This window comes from Salmo salar, chromosome 14 (genome assembly GCF_965601325.2).
Source record: "Salmo salar chromosome 14, fSalSal1, whole genome shotgun sequence".
In the NCBI taxonomy this organism is placed as follows: domain Eukaryota; kingdom Metazoa; phylum Chordata; class Actinopteri; order Salmoniformes; family Salmonidae; genus Salmo; species Salmo salar.
In genome coordinates this window covers 12,546,352-12,566,294 of record NC_138304.1, presented here as the reverse complement: position 1 = coordinate 12,566,294, position 19,943 = coordinate 12,546,352, and the positions used below count along the sequence as shown (strand labels likewise).

General features: G+C 40.5%; 13 non-coding genes across 13 annotated transcripts; all 13 read left to right on the top strand.

The window, feature by feature from the left end:
• The first annotated feature begins 1,582 nt into the window (after nt 1-1,582).
• trnav-aac (transfer RNA valine (anticodon AAC)) lies at nt 1,583-1,655 on the top strand. Its single transcript has one exon. It is a non-coding gene; the product is annotated as a tRNA-Val (tRNA).
• Nucleotides 1,656-2,508: 853 nt separating this feature from the next.
• trnav-cac (transfer RNA valine (anticodon CAC)) lies at nt 2,509-2,581 on the top strand. Its single transcript has one exon. It is a non-coding gene; the product is annotated as a tRNA-Val (tRNA).
• Nucleotides 2,582-4,414: 1,833 nt separating this feature from the next.
• trnav-aac (transfer RNA valine (anticodon AAC)) lies at nt 4,415-4,487 on the top strand. The gene has a single exon. It is a non-coding gene; the product is annotated as a tRNA-Val (tRNA).
• An 853-nt stretch (nt 4,488-5,340) lies between these two features.
• On the top strand, nt 5,341-5,413 carry trnav-cac (transfer RNA valine (anticodon CAC)). The gene has a single exon. It is a non-coding gene; the product is annotated as a tRNA-Val (tRNA).
• A 1,833-nt stretch (nt 5,414-7,246) lies between these two features.
• On the top strand, nt 7,247-7,319 carry trnav-aac (transfer RNA valine (anticodon AAC)). The gene has a single exon. It is a non-coding gene; the product is annotated as a tRNA-Val (tRNA).
• Nucleotides 7,320-8,204: 885 nt separating this feature from the next.
• trnav-cac (transfer RNA valine (anticodon CAC)) lies at nt 8,205-8,277 on the top strand. Its single transcript has one exon. It is a non-coding gene; the product is annotated as a tRNA-Val (tRNA).
• Nucleotides 8,278-10,110: 1,833 nt separating this feature from the next.
• On the top strand, nt 10,111-10,184 carry trnav-aac (transfer RNA valine (anticodon AAC)). Its single transcript has one exon. It is a non-coding gene; the product is annotated as a tRNA-Val (tRNA).
• An 853-nt stretch (nt 10,185-11,037) lies between these two features.
• On the top strand, nt 11,038-11,110 carry trnav-cac (transfer RNA valine (anticodon CAC)). Its single transcript has one exon. It is a non-coding gene; the product is annotated as a tRNA-Val (tRNA).
• Nucleotides 11,111-12,943: 1,833 nt separating this feature from the next.
• trnav-aac (transfer RNA valine (anticodon AAC)) lies at nt 12,944-13,017 on the top strand. The gene has a single exon. It is a non-coding gene; the product is annotated as a tRNA-Val (tRNA).
• An 853-nt stretch (nt 13,018-13,870) lies between these two features.
• trnav-cac (transfer RNA valine (anticodon CAC)) lies at nt 13,871-13,943 on the top strand. Its single transcript has one exon. It is a non-coding gene; the product is annotated as a tRNA-Val (tRNA).
• A 1,833-nt stretch (nt 13,944-15,776) lies between these two features.
• trnav-aac (transfer RNA valine (anticodon AAC)) lies at nt 15,777-15,849 on the top strand. Its single transcript has one exon. It is a non-coding gene; the product is annotated as a tRNA-Val (tRNA).
• An 853-nt stretch (nt 15,850-16,702) lies between these two features.
• On the top strand, nt 16,703-16,775 carry trnav-cac (transfer RNA valine (anticodon CAC)). The gene has a single exon. It is a non-coding gene; the product is annotated as a tRNA-Val (tRNA).
• Nucleotides 16,776-18,608: 1,833 nt separating this feature from the next.
• On the top strand, nt 18,609-18,681 carry trnav-aac (transfer RNA valine (anticodon AAC)). The gene has a single exon. It is a non-coding gene; the product is annotated as a tRNA-Val (tRNA).
• The last annotated feature ends 1,262 nt before the right edge of the window (nt 18,682-19,943 follow it).

The window sequence follows — 19,943 nt, the reverse complement described above, 5'->3', positions numbered from 1 at the left end:
ATGCTAATTGGTTAATAGCAGGGAGTTGAAGCACCACCATCCCAGCATTCTGCGGGTAGTGCCTGTTAGCGGTTCCATTAGATTTATAAATGCGCATCCACTGTCCCACGGCCCAGCCAGTCAATTTATAAACTTCATCTCCCCTGGAAAAATGTGTCTAGACCAATGGTATTCAAACCTTTTCAGCAGGGACACCATTTTTTCCTCCAGAATTTCTGGGGTCCCCATTTTTTTGCAATCATTTCTTGTGATCCCACCCCAAATACAACTTTAAAATCGGTACGTTACATTTTTTTTTACATCAACAAATAACCTTCAATTACCCAATCAAATACTTTTTTTCTAATTAACTTTCTCAAAAACGTTTCTATATTGTCTCGTACAATAATCTGTACTCATAATTTTTTGTTCCTAAATAATGAATATATATATCCCCACTGCAGTCCCCCCGACCCCGACTTTAAATATCACTGGTCTAGACAATATTTCCCAATGCCCCTAGGCTAGCATATGGTTTGAAACAGTTGAGGTTTGTCTAAACCTTGCTGTCTGCCTCTCCAACCTGTGGATCAATGTTGCCGTTTTTTTGGTGACCTCCACCGTGCGATGTGTATGAATGTGACCAGAATGACAGCTTCTCTGAGCCAGGCAAATTCATTTATCAGGGTCATTATAATGGATATATCCAAAGAAATGGCAATATAATCCTAGGTAAAACAAACAAAAGTGCAGACAGTTTTCTGTCATTTCAGCTGCTTGATGTGATTGTGTGATAGATTTAGTTGGCTGGCTAGCAAAGGAAAAGTAGCTAGCCTGCATAGCTACAGTGCATTCGGAAAGTATTCAGACCCCTTACTTTTTTCCACATTTTGTTACGTCACAGCCTTATTCTGAAAACGGATTAAGTCAAATAAAATCTATCTACACACAATACCCCATAATGACAAAGCGATAACATATCATTTTTAATTCATAAAAAAAGATTTAAAAAATACCTTATTTACATACGTTTTCAGACCCTTTGCTATGAGGCTGGAAATTGAGCTCAGGTCCATCCTGTTTCCATTGATCATCCTTGAGATGTTTCTACAACTTGATTGGAGTCCACCTGTGGTAAATTCAATGGATTGGTCATGATTTGAAAAGGCACACACCTGTCTGTCTATATAAGGTTCCACAGTTGACAGTGCATGTCAGAGCATAAACTAAGCCATGAGGTGGAAGGAATTGTCCCTAGAGCTCCGAGAGAGGATTGTGTCGAGGCACAGACGTGGGGAAGGGTACCGATACATTTCTGCAGCATTGAAGGTACCCAAGAACACAGTGGCTTCCATCATTCTTAAAAGGAAGAAGTTTGGAACCACCAAGACTCTTCCAAGAGCCGGCTGCTCAGCCAAACCATCCCTACGGTGATCCAGCCCTTATTCAGGAGTTATTCACACGATAATTCCCGGGATCTCAAGCCTTATTGCTTAGTTAATGGACTAAGTCATTTCTGACTTCATTTGGTTCTGAGAGCGATAAATGCCCCACCCACCCACCCACCCAGCCAAAGTCACACCCTTAGTATCCTACTCATGCAGTTTCCGTAGTGTAGTGGTTATCACGTTCGCCTAACACGCGAAAGGTCCCCGGTTCGAGACCGGGCGGAAACACATTTTAACAAATTAGATAGTAAGCCTATTCACTTAGGGCTCGATCCCAATTTAGGAATTCATGCTTTTCCTACGTACTTCTCAGTATTTGCTATTCAGACTTACCCTTTTAAGTCGCGTAACGCACTCTGCTGGGGTGGCTAGCTTGGGCGCTCTGAATAAATTCCTGCTACGTGTGGTCTGAGTTCCATAATGATTCAAATAGGCTACATGTCCCAAATTATTGCAATACTTTAGCTTAATATGATTCACTAATGCTAGCAACCCTCAGGAACAATTCACAAGGATGTGACAGATTAAAGAAAGGTCAACGGAATGAAAGTATGCCAAAATAAATGTATGTGGCTGTTACTGACAGTGACTCCCGATAGTGGCTAATATTTAACATGATACAAATTGTCAAATAAAACTGGGGAAAGCCCCACAGTGGAGGTGTCATAATACCCATAAAACCTAGCGGTCAAACAGGGAAATGGTTCCAACCATTTTTCCACCATTCATTTTTCCCATATGGGATTTTAGAAACACTTAAAATAATACATTTGTAGTTCTTTATGATAGCCACATTAGCAGTTAATTAGCATTTTTTATAAAAGTCACCTTGTCCTAGAGAGAATTACACGGTTACCATGCCAGGGTAAGCCAACAAGAAACACAGGCCTTTTTGAAAAGTTTTTAAAATCCCCTGTGGGGAATATGAACGGTGGAAAAACGATTGGAACCATTTCCCTGTTCGACCACTAGTTCTTATGGGTATTATGACTCCTACTGTGGTACTCTATTTGGGATATTATGGGCGGTAGACTTGTGGGCATTCCTAACATTTTCCATGACTTCCACTCTTTTTCTTGTAGTTTCTGTAGTGTAGTGGTTATCACGTTCGCCTCACATGCGAAAGGTCCCCGGTTCGAAACCGGGCGGAAACAAATTTTAACAAAACAGATAGTGATGACAGAAACAGGGTCATAACTGAAAAAAACGAAACAAATACATAGGCCTGCAGAATACATGAATAGTCCAGTCTTAGACATGTCTTTCAATAACCAGAGGCAGATAGTGATAACTGAAAAAAAACGAAACAAATACATAGGCCTACAGAATACATGAATAGACCAGTCTTAGACATGTCTTTCAATAACCAGAGGCAATGTTATAAAACAGGTTGTTTGGATCCTGGATGCTAATTGGTTAATAGCAGGGAGTTGAAGCACCACCATCCCAGCATTCTGCGGGTAGTGCCTGTTAGCGGTTCCATTAGATTTATAAATGCGCATCCACTGTCCCACGGCCCAGCCAGTCAATTTATAAACTTCATCTCCCCTGGAAAAATGTGTCTAGACCAATGGTATTCAAACCTTTTCAGCAGGGACACCATTTTTTCCTCCAGAATTTCTGGGGTCCCCATTTTTTTGCAATCATTTCTTGTGATCCCACCCCAAATACAACTTTAAAATCGGTACGTTACATTTTTTTTTACATCAACAAATAACCTTCAATTACCCAATCAAATACTTTTTTTCTAATTAACTTTCTCAAAAACGTTTCTATATTGTCTCGTACAATAATCTGTACTCATAATTTTTTGTTCCTAAATAATGAATATATATATCCCCACTGCAGTCCCCCCGACCCCGACTTTAAATATCACTGGTCTAGACAATATTTCCCAATGCCCCTAGGCTAGCATATGGTTTGAAACAGTTGAGGTTTGTCTAAACCTTGCTGTCTGCCTCTCCAACCTGTGGATCAATGTTGCCGTTTTTTTGGTGACCTCCACCGTGCGATGTGTATGAATGTGACCAGAATGACAGCTTCTCTGAGCCAGGCAAATTCATTTATCAGGGTCATTATAATGGATATATCCAAAGAAATGGCAATATAATCCTAGGTAAAACAAACAAAAGTGCAGACAGTTTTCTGTCATTTCAGCTGCTTGATGTGATTGTGTGATAGATTTAGTTGGCTGGCTAGCAAAGGAAAAGTAGCTAGCCTGCATAGCTACAGTGCATTCGGAAAGTATTCAGACCCCTTACTTTTTTCCACATTTTGTTACGTCACAGCCTTATTCTGAAAACGGATTAAGTCAAATAAAATCTATCTACACACAATACCCCATAATGACAAAGCGATAACATATCATTTTTAATTCATAAAAAAAGATTTAAAAAATACCTTATTTACATACGTTTTCAGACCCTTTGCTATGAGGCTGGAAATTGAGCTCAGGTCCATCCTGTTTCCATTGATCATCCTTGAGATGTTTCTACAACTTGATTGGAGTCCACCTGTGGTAAATTCAATGGATTGGTCATGATTTGAAAAGGCACACACCTGTCTGTCTATATAAGGTTCCACAGTTGACAGTGCATGTCAGAGCATAAACTAAGCCATGAGGTGGAAGGAATTGTCCCTAGAGCTCCGAGAGAGGATTGTGTCGAGGCACAGACGTGGGGAAGGGTACCGATACATTTCTGCAGCATTGAAGGTACCCAAGAACACAGTGGCTTCCATCATTCTTAAAAGGAAGAAGTTTGGAACCACCAAGACTCTTCCAAGAGCCGGCTGCTCAGCCAAACCATCCCTACGGTGAATCAGCCCTTATTCAGGAGTTATTCACACGATAATTCCCGGGATCTCAAGCCTTATTGCTTAGTTAATGGACTAAGTCATTTCTGACTTCATTTGGTTCTGAGAGCGATAAATGCCCCACCCACCCACCCACCCAGCCAAAGTCACACCCTTAGTATCCTACTCACGCAGTTTCCGTAGTGTAGTGGTTATCACGTTCGCCTAACACGCGAAAGGTCCCCGGTTCGAGACCGGGCGGAAACACATTTTAACAAATTAGACAGTAAGCCTATTCACTTAGGGCTCGATCCCAATTTAGGAATTCATGCTTTTCCTACGTACTTCTCAGTATTTGCTATTCAGACTTACCCTTTTAAGTCGCGTAACGCACTCTGCTGGGGTGGCTAGCTTGGGCGCTCTGAATAAATTCCTGCTACGTGTGGTCTGAGTTCCATAATGATTCAAATAGGCTACATGTCCCAAATTATTGCAATACTTTAGCTTAATATGATTCACTAATGCTAGCAACCCTCAGGAACAATTCACAAGGATGTGACAGATTAAAGAAAGGTCAACGGAATGAAAGTATGCCAAAATAAATGTATGTGGCTGTTACTGACAGTGACTCCCGATAGTGGCTAATATTTAACATGATACAAATTGTCAAATAAAACTGGGGAAAGCCCCACAGTGGAGGTGTCATAATACCCATAAAACCTAGCGGTCAAACAGGGAAATGGTTCCAACCATTTTTCCACCATTCATTTTTCCCATATGGGATTTTAGAAACACTTAAAATAATACATTTGTAGTTCTTTATGATAGCCACATTAGCAGTTAATTAGCATTTTTTATAAAAGTCACCTTGTCCTAGAGAGAATTACACGGTTACCATGCCAGGGTAAGCCAACAAGAAACACAGGCCTTTTTGAAAAGTTTTTAAAATCCCCTGTGGGGAATATGAACGGTGGAAAAACGATTGGAACCATTTCCCTGTTCGACCACTAGTTCTTATGGGTATTATGACTCCTACTGTGGTACTCTATTTGGGATATTATGGGCGGTAGACTTGTGGGCATTCCTAACATTTTCCATGACTTCCACTCTTTTTCTTGTAGTTTCTGTAGTGTAGTGGTTATCACGTTCGCCTCACATGCGAAAGGTCCCCGGTTCGAAACCGGGCGGAAACAAATTTTAACAAAACAGATAGTGATGACAGAAACAGGGTCATAACTGAAAAAAACGAAACAAATACATAGGCCTGCAGAATACATGAATAGTCCAGTCTTAGACATGTCTTTCAATAACCAGAGGCAGATAGTGATAACTGAAAAAAAACGAAACAAATACATAGGCCTACAGAATACATGAATAGACCAGTCTTAGACATGTCTTTCAATAACCAGAGGCAATGTTATAAAACAGGTTGTTTGGATCCTGGATGCTAATTGGTTAATAGCAGGGAGTTGAAGCACCACCATCCCAGCATTCTGCAGGTAGTGCCTGTTAGCGGTTCCATTAGATTTATAAATGCGCATCCACTGTCCCACGGCCCAGCCAGTCAATTTATAAACTTCATCTCCCCTGGAAAAATGTGTCTAGACCAATGGTATTCAAACCTTTTCAGCAGGGACACCATTTTTTCCTCCAGAATTTCTGGGGTCCCCATTTTTTTGCAATCATTTCTTGTGATCCCACCCCAAATACAACTTTAAAATCGGTACGTTACATTTTTTTTTACATCAACAAATAACCTTCAATTACCCAATCAAATACTTTTTTTCTAATTAACTTTCTCAAAAACGTTTCTATATTGTCTCGTACAATAATCTATACTTATAATTTTTTGTTCCTAAATAATGAATATATATATCCCCAGTGCAGTCCCCCCGACCCCGACTTTAAATATCACTGGTCTAGACAATATTTCCCAATGCCCCTAGGCTAGCATATGGTTTGAAACAGTTGAGGTTTGTCTAAACCTTGCTGTCTGCCTCTCCAACCTGTGGATCAATGTTGCCGTTTTTTTGGTGACCTCCACCGTGCGATGTGTATGAATGTGACCAGAATGACAGCTTCTCTGAGCCAGGCAAATTCATTTATCAGGGTCATTATAATGGATATATCCAAAGAAATGGCAATATAATCCTAGGTAAAACAAACAAAAGTGCAGACAGTTTTCTGTCATTTCAGCTGCTTGATGTGATTGTGTGATAGATTTAGTTGGCTGGCTAGCAAAGGAAAAGTAGCTAGCCTGCATAGCTACAATGCATTCGGAAAGTATTCAGACCCCTTACTTTTTTCCACATTTTGTTACGTCACAGCCTTATTCTGAAAACGGATTAAGTCAAATAAAATCTATCTACACACAATACCCCATAATGACAAAGCGATAACATATCATTTTTAATTCATAAAAAAAGATTTAAAAAATACCTTATTTACATACGTTTTCAGACCCTTTGCTATGAGGCTGGAAATTGAGCTCAGGTCCATCCTGTTTCCATTGATCATCCTTGAGATGTTTCTACAACTTGATTGGAGTCCACCTGTGGTAAATTCAATGGATTGGTCATGATTTGAAAAGGCACACACCTGTCTGTCTATATAAGGTTCCACAGTTGACAGTGCATGTCAGAGCATAAACTAAGCCATGAGGTGGAAGGAATTGTCCCTAGAGCTCCGAGACAGGATTGTGTCGAGGCACAGACGTGGGGAAGGGTACAGATACATTTCTGCAGCATTGAAGGTACCCAAGAACACAGTGGCTTCCATCAATCTTAAAAGGAAGACGTTTGGAACCACCAAGACTCTTCCAAGAGCCGGCTGCTCAGCCAAACCATCCCTACGGTGAATAAGCCCTTATTCAGGAGTTATTCACACGATAATTACCGGGATCTCAAGCCTTATTGCTTAGTTAATGGACTAAGTCATTTCTGACTTCATTTGGTTCTGAGAGCGATAAATGCCCCACCCACCCACCCACCCAGCCAAAGTCACACCCTTAGTATCCTACTCACGCAGTTTCCGTAGTGTAGCGGTTATCACGTTCGCCTAACACGCGAAAGGTCCCCGGTTCGAGACCGGGCGGAAGCACATTTTAACAAATTAGACAGTAAACCTATTCACTTAGGGCTCGATCCCAATTTAGGAATTCATGCTTTTCCTACGCACTTCTCAGTATTTGCTATTCAGACTTACCCTTTTAAGTCGCGTAACGCACTCTGCTGGGGTGGCTAGCTTGGGCGCTCTGAATAAATTCCTGCTACGTGTGGTCTGAGTTCCATAATGATTCAAATAGGCTACATGTCCCAAATTATTGCAATACTTTAGCTTAATATGATTCACTAATGCTAGCAACCCTCAGGAACAATTCACAAGGATGTGACAGATTAAAGAAAGGTCAACGGAATGAAAGTATGCCAAAATAAATGTATGTGGCTGTTACTGACAGTGGCTCCCGATAGTGGCTAATATTTAACATGATACAAATTGTCAAATAAAACTGGGAAAAGCCCCACAGTGGAGGTGTCATAATACCCATAAAAACTAGCGGTCAAACAGGGAAATGGTTCCAACCATTTTTCCACCATTAATTTTTCACATATGGGATTTTAGAAACAATTAAAATAATACATTTGTAGTTCTTTATGATAGACACATTAGCAGTTAATTAGCATTTAATTTTGGGGGGGTAAATACAGGCGAATATTTTTTATAAAAGTCACCTTGTCCTAGAGAGAATTACACGGTTACCATGCCAGGGTAAGCCAACAAGAAACACAGGCCTTTTTGAAAAGTTTTTAAAATCCCCTGTGGGGAATATGAACGGTGGAAAAACGATTGGAACCATTTCCCTGTTCGACCACTAGTTCTTATGGGTATTATGACTCCTACTGTGGTACTCTATTTGGGATATTATGGGCGGTAGACTTGTGGGCATTCCTAACATTTTCCATGACTTCCACTATTTTTCTTGTAGTTTCTGTAGTGTAGTGGTTATCACGTTCGCCTCACATGCGAAAGGTCCCCGGTTCGAAACCGGGCGGAAACAAATTTTAACAAAACAGATAGTGATGACAGAAACAGGGTCATAACTGAAAAAAACGAAACAAATACATAGGCCTGCAGAATACATGAATAGTCCAGTCTTAGACATGTCTTTCAATAACCAGAGGCAGATAGTGATAACTGAAAAAAAACTAAACAAATACATAGGCCTACAGAATACGTGAATAGACCAGTCTTAGACATGTCTTTCAATAACCAGAGGCAATGTTATAAAACAGGTTGTTTGGATCCTGGATGCTAATTGGTTAATAGCAGGGAGTTGAAGCACCACCATCCCAGCATTCTGCGGGTAGTGCCTGTTAGCGGTTCCATTAGATTTATAAATGCGCATCCACTGTCCCACGGCCCAGCCAGTCAATTTATAAACTTCATCTCCCCTGGAAAAATGTGTCTAGACCAATGGTATTCAAACCTTTTCAGCAGGGACACCATTTTTTCCTCCAGAATTTCTGGGGTCCCCATTTTTTTGCAATCATTTCTTGTGATCCCACCCCAAATACAACTTTAAAATCGGTACGTTACATTTTTTTTTACATCAACAAATAACCTTCAATTACCCAATCAAATACTTTTTTTCTAATTAACTTTCTCAAAAACGTTTCTATATTGTCTCGTACAATAATCTATACTCATAATTTTTTGTTCCTAAATAATGAATATATATATCCCCACTGCAGTCCCCCCGACCCCGACTTTAAATATCACTGGTCTAGACAATATTTCCCAATGCCCCTAGGCTAGCATATGGTTTGAAACAGTTGAGGTTTGTCTAAACCTTGCTGTCTGCCTCTCCAACCTGTGGATCAATGTTGCCGTTTTTTTGGTGACCTCCACCGTGCGATGTGTATGAATGTGACCAGAATGACAGCTTCTCTGAGCCAGGCAAATTCATTTATCAGGGTCATTATAATGGATATATCCAAAGAAATGGCAATATAATCCTAGGTAAAACAAACAAAAGTGCAGACAGTTTTCTGTCATTTCAGCTGCTTGATGTGATTGTGTGATAGATTTAGTTGGCTGGCTAGCAAAGGAAAAGTAGCTAGCCTGCATAGCTACAGTGCATTCGGAAAGTATTCAGACCCCTTACTTTTTTCCACATTTTGTTACATCACAGCCGTATTCTGAAAACGGATTAAGTCAAATAAAATCTATCTACACACAATACCCCATAATGACAAAGCGATAACATATCATTTTTAATTCATAAAAAAAGATTTAAAAAATACCTTATTTACATACGTTTTCAGACCCTTTGCTATGAGGCTGGAAATTGAGCTCAGGTCCATCCTGTTTCCATTGATCATCCTTGAGATGTTTCTACAACTTGATTGGAGTCCACCTGTGGTAAATTCAATGGATTGGTCATGATTTGAAAAGGCACACACCTGTCTGTCTATATAAGGTTCCACAGTTGACAGTGCATGTCAGAGCATAAACTAAGCCATGAGGTGGAAGGAATTGTCCCTAGAGCTCCGAGAGAGGATTGTGTCGAGGCACAGACGTGGGGAAGGGTACCGATACATTTCTGCAGCATTGAAGGTACCCAAGAACACAGTGGCTTCCATCATTCTTAAAAGGAAGAAGTTTGGAACCACCAAGACTCTTCCAAGAGCCGGCTGCTCAGCCAAACCATCCCTACGGTGATCCAGCCCTTATTCAGGAGTTATTCACACGATAATTCCCGGGATCTCAAGCCTTATTGCTTAGTTAATGGACTAAGTCATTTCTGACTTCATTTGGTTCTGAGAGCGATAAATGCCCCACCCACCCACCCACCCAGCCAAAGTCACACCCTTAGTATCCTACTCATGCAGTTTCCGTAGTGTAGTGGTTATCACGTTCGCCTAACACGCGAAAGGTCCCTGGTTCGAGACCGGGGTGGAAACACATTTTAACAAATTAGATAGTAAGCCTATTCACTTAGGGCTCGATCCCAATTTAGGAATTCATGCTTTTCCTACGTACTTCTCAGTATTTGCTATTCAGACTTACCCTTTTAAGTCGCGTAACGCACTCTGCTGGGGTGGCTAGCTTGGGCGCTCTGAATAAATTCCTGCTACGTGTGGTCTGAGTTCCATAATGATTCAAATAGGCTACATGTCCCAAATTATTGCAATACTTTAGCTTAATATGATTCACTAATGCTAGCAACCCTCAGGAACAATTCACAAGGATGTGACAGATTAAAGAAAGGTCAACGGAATGAAAGTATGCCAAAATAAATGTATGTGGCTGTTACTGACAGTGACTCCCGATAGTGGCTAATATTTAACATGATACAAATTGTCAAATAAAACTGGGGAAAGCCCCACAGTGGAGGTGTCATAATACCCATAAAACCTAGCGGTCAAACAGGGAAATGGTTCCAACCATTTTTCCACCATTCATTTTTCCCATATGGGATTTTAGAAACACTTAAAATAATACATTTGTAGTTCTTTATGATAGCCACATTAGCAGTTAATTAGCATTTTTTATAAAAGTCACCTTGTCCTAGAGAGAATTACACGGTTACCATGCCAGGGTAAGCCAACAAGAAACACAGGCCTTTTTGAAAAGTTTTTAAAATCCCCTGTGGGGAATATGAACGGTGGAAAAACGATTGGAACCATTTCCCTGTTCGACCACTAGTTCTTATGGGTATTATGACTCCTACTGTGGTACTCTATTTGGGATATTATGGGCGGTAGACTTGTGGGCATTCCTAACATTTTCCATGACTTCCACTCTTTTTCTTGTAGTTTCTGTAGTGTAGTGGTTATCACGTTCGCCTCACATGCGAAAGGTCCCCGGTTCGAAACCGGGCGGAAACAAATTTTAACAAAACAGATAGTGATGACAGAAACAGGGTCATAACTGAAAAAAACGAAACAAATACATAGGCCTGCAGAATACATGAATAGTCCAGTCTTAGACATGTCTTTCAATAACCAGAGGCAGATAGTGATAACTGAAAAAAAACGAAACAAATACATAGGCCTACAGAATACATGAATAGACCAGTCTTAGACATGTCTTTCAATAACCAGAGGCAATGTTATAAAACAGGTTGTTTGGATCCTGGATGCTAATTGGTTAATAGCAGGGAGTTGAAGCACCACCATCCCAGCATTCTGCGGGTAGTGCCTGTTAGCGGTTCCATTAGATTTATAAATGCGCATCCACTGTCCCACGGCCCAGCCAGTCAATTTATAAACTTCATCTCCCCTGGAAAAATGTGTCTAGACCAATGGTATTCAAACCTTTTCAGCAGGGACACCATTTTTTCCTCCAGAATTTCTGGGGTCCCCATTTTTTTGCAATCATTTCTTGTGATCCCACCCCAAATACAACTTTAAAATCGGTACGTTACATTTTTTTTTACATCAACAAATAACCTTCAATTACCCAATCAAATACTTTTTTTCTAATTAACTTTCTCAAAAACGTTTCTATATTGTCTCGTACAATAATCTATACTCATAATTTTTTGTTCCTAAATAATGAATATATATATCCCCACTGCAGTCCCCCCGACCCCGACTTTAAATATCACTGGTCTAGACAATATTTCCCAATGCCCCTAGGCTAGCATATGGTTTGAAACAGTTGAGGTTTGTCTAAACCTTGCTGTCTGCCTCTCCAACCTGTGGATCAATGTTGCCGTTTTTTTGGTGACCTCCACCGTGCGATGTGTATGAATGTGACCAGAATGACAGCTTCTCTGAGCCAGGCAAATTCATTTATCAGGGTCATTATAATGGATATATCCAAAGAAATGGCAATATAATCCTAGGTAAAACAAACAAAAGTGCAGACAGTTTTCTGTCATTTCAGCTGCTTGATGTGATTGTGTGATAGATTTAGTTGGCTGGCTAGCAAAGGAAAAGTAGCTAGCCTGCATAGCTACAGTGCATTCGGAAAGTATTCAGACCCCTTACTTTTTTCCACATTTTGTTACGTCACAGCCTTATTCTGAAAACGGATTAAGTCAAATAAAATCTATCTACACACAATACCCCATAATGACAAAGCGATAACATATCATTTTTAATTCATAAAAAAAGATTTAAAAAATACCTTATTTACATATGTTTTCAGACCCTTTGCTATGAGGCTGGAAATTGAGCTCAGGTCCATCCTGTTTCCATTGATCATCCTTGAGATGTTTCTACAACTTGATTGGAGTCCACCTGTGGTAAATTCAATGGATTGGTCATGATTTGAAAAGGCACACACCTGTCTGTCTATATAAGGTTCCACAGTTGACAGTGCATGTCAGAGCATAAACTAAGCCATGAGGTGGAAGGAATTGTCCCTAGAGCTCCGAGAGAGGATTGTGTCGAGGCACAGACGTGGGGAAGGGTACCGATACATTTCTGCAGCATTGAAGGTACCCAAGAACACAGTGGCTTCCATCATTCTTAAAAGGAAGAAGTTTGGAACCACCAAGACTCTTCCAAGAGCCGGCTGCTCAGCCAAACCATCCCTACGGTGATCCAGCCCTTATTCAGGAGTTATTCACACGATAATTCCCGGGATCTCAAGCCTTATTGCTTAGTTAATGGACTAAGTCATTTCTGACTTCATTTGGTTCTGAGAGCGATAAATGCCCCACCCACCCACCCACCCAGCCAAAGTCACACCCTTAGTATCCTACTCATGCAGTTTCCGTAGTGTAGTGGTTATCACGTTCGCCTAACACGCGAAAGGTCCCTGGTTCGAGACCGGGGTGGAAACACATTTTAACAAATTAGATAGTAAGCCTATTCACTTAGGGCTCGATCCCAATTTAGGAATTCATGCTTTTCCTACGTACTTCTCAGTATTTGCTATTCAGACTTACCCTTTTAAGTCGCGTAACGCACTCTGCTGGGGTGGCTAGCTTGGGCGCTCTGAATAAATTCCTGCTACGTGTGGTCTGAGTTCCATAATGATTCAAATAGGCTACATGTCCCAAATTATTGCAATACTTTAGCTTAATATGATTCACTAATGCTAGCAACCCTCAGGAACAATTCACAAGGATGTGACAGATTAAAGAAAGGTCAACGGAATGAAAGTATGCCAAAATAAATGTATGTGGCTGTTACTGACAGTGACTCCCGATAGTGGCTAATATTTAACATGATACAAATTGTCAAATAAAACTGGGGAAAGCCCCACAGTGGAGGTGTCATAATACCCATAAAACCTAGCGGTCAAACAGGGAAATGGTTCCAACCATTTTTCCACCATTCATTTTTCCCATATGGGATTTTAGAAACACTTAAAATAATACATTTGTAGTTCTTTATGATAGCCACATTAGCAGTTAATTAGCATTTTTTATAAAAGTCACCTTGTCCTAGAGAGAATTACACGGTTACCATGCCAGGGTAAGCCAACAAGAAACACAGGCCTTTTTGAAAAGTTTTTAAAATCCCCTGTGGGGAATATGAACGGTGGAAAAACGATTGGAACCATTTCCCTGTTCGACCACTAGTTCTTATGGGTATTATGACTCCTACTGTGGTACTCTATTTGGGATATTATGGGCGGTAGACTTGTGGGCATTCCTAACATTTTCCATGACTTCCACTCTTTTTCTTGTAGTTTCTGTAGTGTAGTGGTTATCACGTTCGCCTCACATGCGAAAGGTCCCCGGTTCGAAACCGGGCGGAAACAAATTTTAACAAAACAGATAGTGATGACAGAAACAGGGTCATAACTGAAAAAAACGAAACAAATACATAGGCCTGCAGAATACATGAATAGTCCAGTCTTAGACATGTCTTTCAATAACCAGAGGCAGATAGTGATAACTGAAAAAAAACGAAACAAATACATAGGCCTACAGAATACATGAATAGACCAGTCTTAGACATGTCTTTCAATAACCAGAGGCAATGTTATAAAACAGGTTGTTTGGATCCTGGATGCTAATTGGTTAATAGCAGGGAGTTGAAGCACCACCATCCCAGCATTCTGCGGGTAGTGCCTGTTAGCGGTTCCATTAGATTTATAAATGCGCATCCACTGTCCCACGGCCCAGCCAGTCAATTTATAAACTTCATCTCCCCTGGAAAAATGTGTCTAGACCAATGGTATTCAAACCTTTTCAGCAGGGACACCATTTTTTCCTCCAGAATTTCTGGGGTCCCCATTTTTTTGCAATCATTTCTTGTGATCCCACCCCAAATACAACTTTAAAATCGGTACGTTACATTTTTTTTTACATCAACAAATAACCTTCAATTACCCAATCAAATACTTTTTTTCTAATTAACTTTCTCAAAAACGTTTCTATATTGTCTCGTACAATAATCTATACTCATAATTTTTTGTTCCTAAATAATGAATATATATATCCCCACTGCAGTCCCCCCGACCCCGACTTTAAATATCACTGGTCTAGACAATATTTCCCAATGCCCCTAGGCTAGCATATGGTTTGAAACAGTTGAGGTTTGTCTAAACCTTGCTGTCTGCCTCTCCAACCTGTGGATCAATGTTGCCGTTTTTTTGGTGACCTCCACCGTGCGATGTGTATGAATGTGACCAGAATGACAGCTTCTCTGAGCCAGGCAAATTCATTTATCAGGGTCATTATAATGGATATATCCAAAGAAATGGCAATATAATCCTAGGTAAAACAAACAAAAGTGCAGACAGTTTTCTGTCATTTCAGCTGCTTGATGTGATTGTGTGATAGATTTAGTTGGCTGGCTAGCAAAGGAAAAGTAGCTAGCCTGCATAGCTACAGTGCATTCGGAAAGTATTCAGACCCCTTACTTTTTTCCACATTTTGTTACGTCACAGCCGTATTCTGAAAACGGATTAAGTCAAATAAAATCTATCTACACACAATACCCCATAATGACAAAGCGATAACATATCATTTTTAATTCATAAAAAAAGATTTAAAAAATACCTTATTTACATACGTTTTCAGACCCTTTGCTATGAGGCTGGAAATTGAGCTCAGGTCCATCCTGTTTCCATTGATCATCCTTGAGATGTTTCTACAACTTGATTGGAGTCCACCTGTGGTAAATTCAATGGATTGGTCATGATTTGAAAAGGCACACACCTGTCTGTCTATATAAGGTTCCACAGTTGACAGTGCATGTCAGAGCATAAACTAAGCCATGAGGTGGAAGGAATTGTCCCTAGAGCTCCGAGAGAGGATTGTGTCGAGGCACAGACGTGGGGAAGGGTACCGATACATTTCTGCAGCATTGAAGGTACCCAAGAACACAGTGGCTTCCATCATTCTTAAAAGGAAGAAGTTTGGAACCACCAAGACTCTTCCAAGAGCCGGCTGCTCAGCCAAACCATCCCTACGGTGATCCAGCCCTTATTCAGGAGTTATTCACACGATAATTACCGGGATCTCAAGCCTTATTGCTTAGTTAATGGACTAAGTCATTTCTGACTTCATTTGGTTCTGAGAGCGATAAATGCCCCACCCACCCACCCACCCAGCCAAAGTCACACCCTTAGTATCCTACTCATGCAGTTTCCGTAGTGTAGTGGTTATCACGTTCGCCTAACACGCGAAAGGTCCCCGGTTCGAGACCGGGCGGAAACACATTTTAACAAATTAGATAGTAAGCCTATTCACTTAGGGCTCGATCCCAATTTAGGAATTCATGCTTTTCCTACGTACTTCTCAGTATTTGCTATTCAGACTTACCCTTTTAAGTCGCGTAACGCACTCTGCTGGGGTGGCTAGCTTGGGCGCTCTGAATAAATTCCTGCTACGTGTGGTCTGAGTTCCATAATGATTCAAATAGGCTACATGTCCCAAATTATTGCAATACTTTAGCTTAATATGATTCACTAATGCTAGCAACCCTCAGGAACAATTCACAAGGATGTGACAGATTAAAGAAAGGTCAACGGAATGAAAGTATGCCAAAATAAATGTATGTGGCTGTTACTGACAGTGACTCCCGATAGTGGCTAATATTTAACATGATACAAATTGTCAAATAAAACTGGGGAAAGCCCCACAGTGGAGGTGTCATAATACCCATAAAACCTAGCGGTCAAACAGGGAAATGGTTCCAACCATTTTTCCACCATTCATTTTTCCCATATGGGATTTTAGAAACACTTAAAATAATACATTTGTAGTTCTTTATGATAGCCACATTAGCAGTTAATTAGCATTTTTTATAAAAGTCACCTTGTCCTAGAGAGAATTACACGGTTACCATGCCAGGGTAAGCCAACAAGAAACACAGGCCTTTTTGAAAAGTTTTTAAAATCCCCTGTGGGGAATATGAACGGTGGAAAAACGATTGGAACCATTTCCCTGTTCGACCACTAGTTCTTATGGGTATTATGACTCCTACTGTGGTACTCTATTTGGGATATTATGGGCGGTAGACTTGTGGGCATTCCTAACATTTTCCATGACTTCCACTCTTTTTCTTGTAGTTTCTGTAGTGTAGTGGTTATCACGTTCGCCTCACATGCGAAAGGTCCCCGGTTCGAAACCGGGCGGAAACAAATTTTAACAAAACAGATAGTGATGACAGAAACAGGGTCATAACTGAAAAAAACGAAACAAATACATAGGCCTGCAGAATACATGAATAGTCCAGTCTTAGACATGTCTTTCAATAACCAGAGGCAGATAGTGATAACTGAAAAAAAACGAAACAAATACATAGGCCTACAGAATACATGAATAGACCAGTCTTAGACATGTCTTTCAATAACCAGAGGCAATGTTATAAAACAGGTTGTTTGGATCCTGGATGCTAATTGGTTAATAGCAGGGAGTTGAAGCACCACCATCCCAGCATTCTGCGGGTAGTGCCTGTTAGCGGTTCCATTAGATTTATAAATGCGCATCCACTGTCCCACGGCCCAGCCAGTCAATTTATAAACTTCATCTCCCCTGGAAAAATGTGTCTAGACCAATGGTATTCAAACCTTTTCAGCAGGGACACCATTTTTTCCTCCAGAATTTCTGGGGTCCCCATTTTTTTGCAATCATTTCTTGTGATCCCACCCCAAATACAACTTTAAAATCGGTACGTTACATTTTTTTTTACATCAACAAATAACCTTCAATTACCCAATCAAATACTTTTTTTCTAATTAACTTTCTCAAAAACGTTTCTATATTGTCTCGTACAATAATCTATACTCATAATTTTTTGTTCCTAAATAATGAATATATATATCCCCACTGCAGTCCCCCCGACCCCGACTTTAAATATCACTGGTCTAGACAATATTTCCCAATGCCCCTAGGCTAGCATATGGTTTGAAACAGTTGAGGTTTGTCTAAACCTTGCTGTCTGCCTCTCCAACCTGTGGATCAATGTTGCCGTTTTTTTGGTGACCTCCACCGTGCGATGTGTATGAATGTGACCAGAATGACAGCTTCTCTGAGCCAGGCAAATTCATTTATCAGGGTCATTATAATGGATATATCCAAAGAAATGGCAATATAATCCTAGGTAAAACAAACAAAAGTGCAGACAGTTTTCTGTCATTTCAGCTGCTTGATGTGATTGTGTGATAGATTTAGTTGGCTGGCTAGCAAAGGAAAAGTAGCTAGCCTGCATAGCTACAGTGCATTCGGAAAGTATTCAGACCCCTTACTTTTTTCCACATTTTGTTACGTCACAGCCGTATTCTGAAAACGGATTAAGTCAAATAAAATCTATCTACACACAATACCCCATAATGACAAAGCGATAACATATCATTTTTAATTCATAAAAAAAGATTTAAAAAATACCTTATTTACATACGTTTTCAGACCCTTTGCTATGAGGCTGGAAATTGAGCTCAGGTCCATCCTGTTTCCATTGATCATCCTTGAGATGTTTCTACAACTTGATTGGAGTCCACCTGTGGTAAATTCAATGGATTGGTCATGATTTGAAAAGGCACACACCTGTCTGTCTATATAAGGTTCCACAGTTGACAGTGCATGTCAGAGCATAAACTAAGCCATGAGGTGGAAGGAATTGTCCCTAGAGCTCCGAGAGAGGATTGTGTCGAGGCACAGACGTGGGGAAGGGTACCGATACATTTCTGCAGCATTGAAGGTACCCAAGAACACAGTGGCTTCCATCATTCTTAAAAGGAAGAAGTTTGGAACCACCAAGACTCTTCCAAGAGCCGGCTGCTCAGCCAAACCATCCCTACGGTGATCCAGCCCTTATTCAGGAGTTATTCACACGATAATTACCGGGATCTCAAGCCTTATTGCTTAGTTAATGGACTAAGTCATTTCTGACTTCATTTGGTTCTGAGAGCGATAAATGCCCCACCCACCCACCCACCCAGCCAAAGTCACACCCTTAGTATCCTACTCATGCAGTTTCCGTAGTGTAGTGGTTATCACGTTCGCCTAACACGCGAAAGGTCCCCGGTTCGAGACCGGGCGGAAACACATTTTAACAAATTAGATAGTAAGCCTATTCACTTAGGGCTCGATCCCAATTTAGGAATTCATGCTTTTCCTACGTACTTCTCAGTATTTGCTATTCAGACTTACCCTTTTAAGTCGCGTAACGCACTCTGCTGGGGTGGCTAGCTTGGGCGCTCTGAATAAATTCCTGCTACGTGTGGTCTGAGTTCCATAATGATTCAAATAGGCTACATGTCCCAAATTATTGCAATACTTTAGCTTAATATGATTCACTAATGCTAGCAACCCTCAGGAACAATTCACAAGGATGTGACAGATTAAAGAAAGGTCAACGGAATGAAAGTATGCCAAAATAAATGTATGTGGCTGTTACTGACAGTGACTCCCGATAGTGGCTAATATTTAACATGATACAAATTGTCAAATAAAACTGGGGAAAGCCCCACAGTGGAGGTGTCATAATACCCATAAAACCTAGCGGTCAAACAGGGAAATGGTTCCAACCATTTTTCCACCATTCATTTTTCCCATATGGGATTTTAGAAACACTTAAAATAATACATTTGTAGTTCTTTATGATAGCCACATTAGCAGTTAATTAGCATTTTTTATAAAAGTCACCTTGTCCTAGAGAGAATTACACGGTTACCATGCCAGGGTAAGCCAACAAGAAACACAGGCCTTTTTGAAAAGTTTTTAAAATCCCCTGTGGGGAATATGAACGGTGGAAAAACGATTGGAACCATTTCCCTGTTCGACCACTAGTTCTTATGGGTATTATGACTCCTACTGTGGTACTCTATTTGGGATATTATGGGCGGTAGACTTGTGGGCATTCCTAACATTTTCCATGACTTCCACTCTTTTTCTTGTAGTTTCTGTAGTGTAGTGGTTATCACATTCGCCTCACATGCGAAAGGTCCCCTGTTCGAAACCGGGCGGAAACAAATTTTAACAAAACAGATAGTGATGACAGAAACAGGGTCATAACTGCAAAAAACGAAACAACTACATAGGCCTGCAGAATACATGAATAGTCCAGTCTTAGACATGTCTTTCAATAACCAGAGGCAGATAGTGATAACTGAAAAAAAACGAAACAAATACATAGGCTTACAGAATACATGAATAGACCAGTCTTAGACATGTCTTTCAATAACCAGAGGCAATGTTATAAAACAGGTTGTTTGGATCCTGGATGCTAATTGGTTAATAGCAGGGAGTTGAAGCACCACCATCCCAGCATTCTGCGGGTAGTGCCTGTTAGCGGTTCCATTAGATTT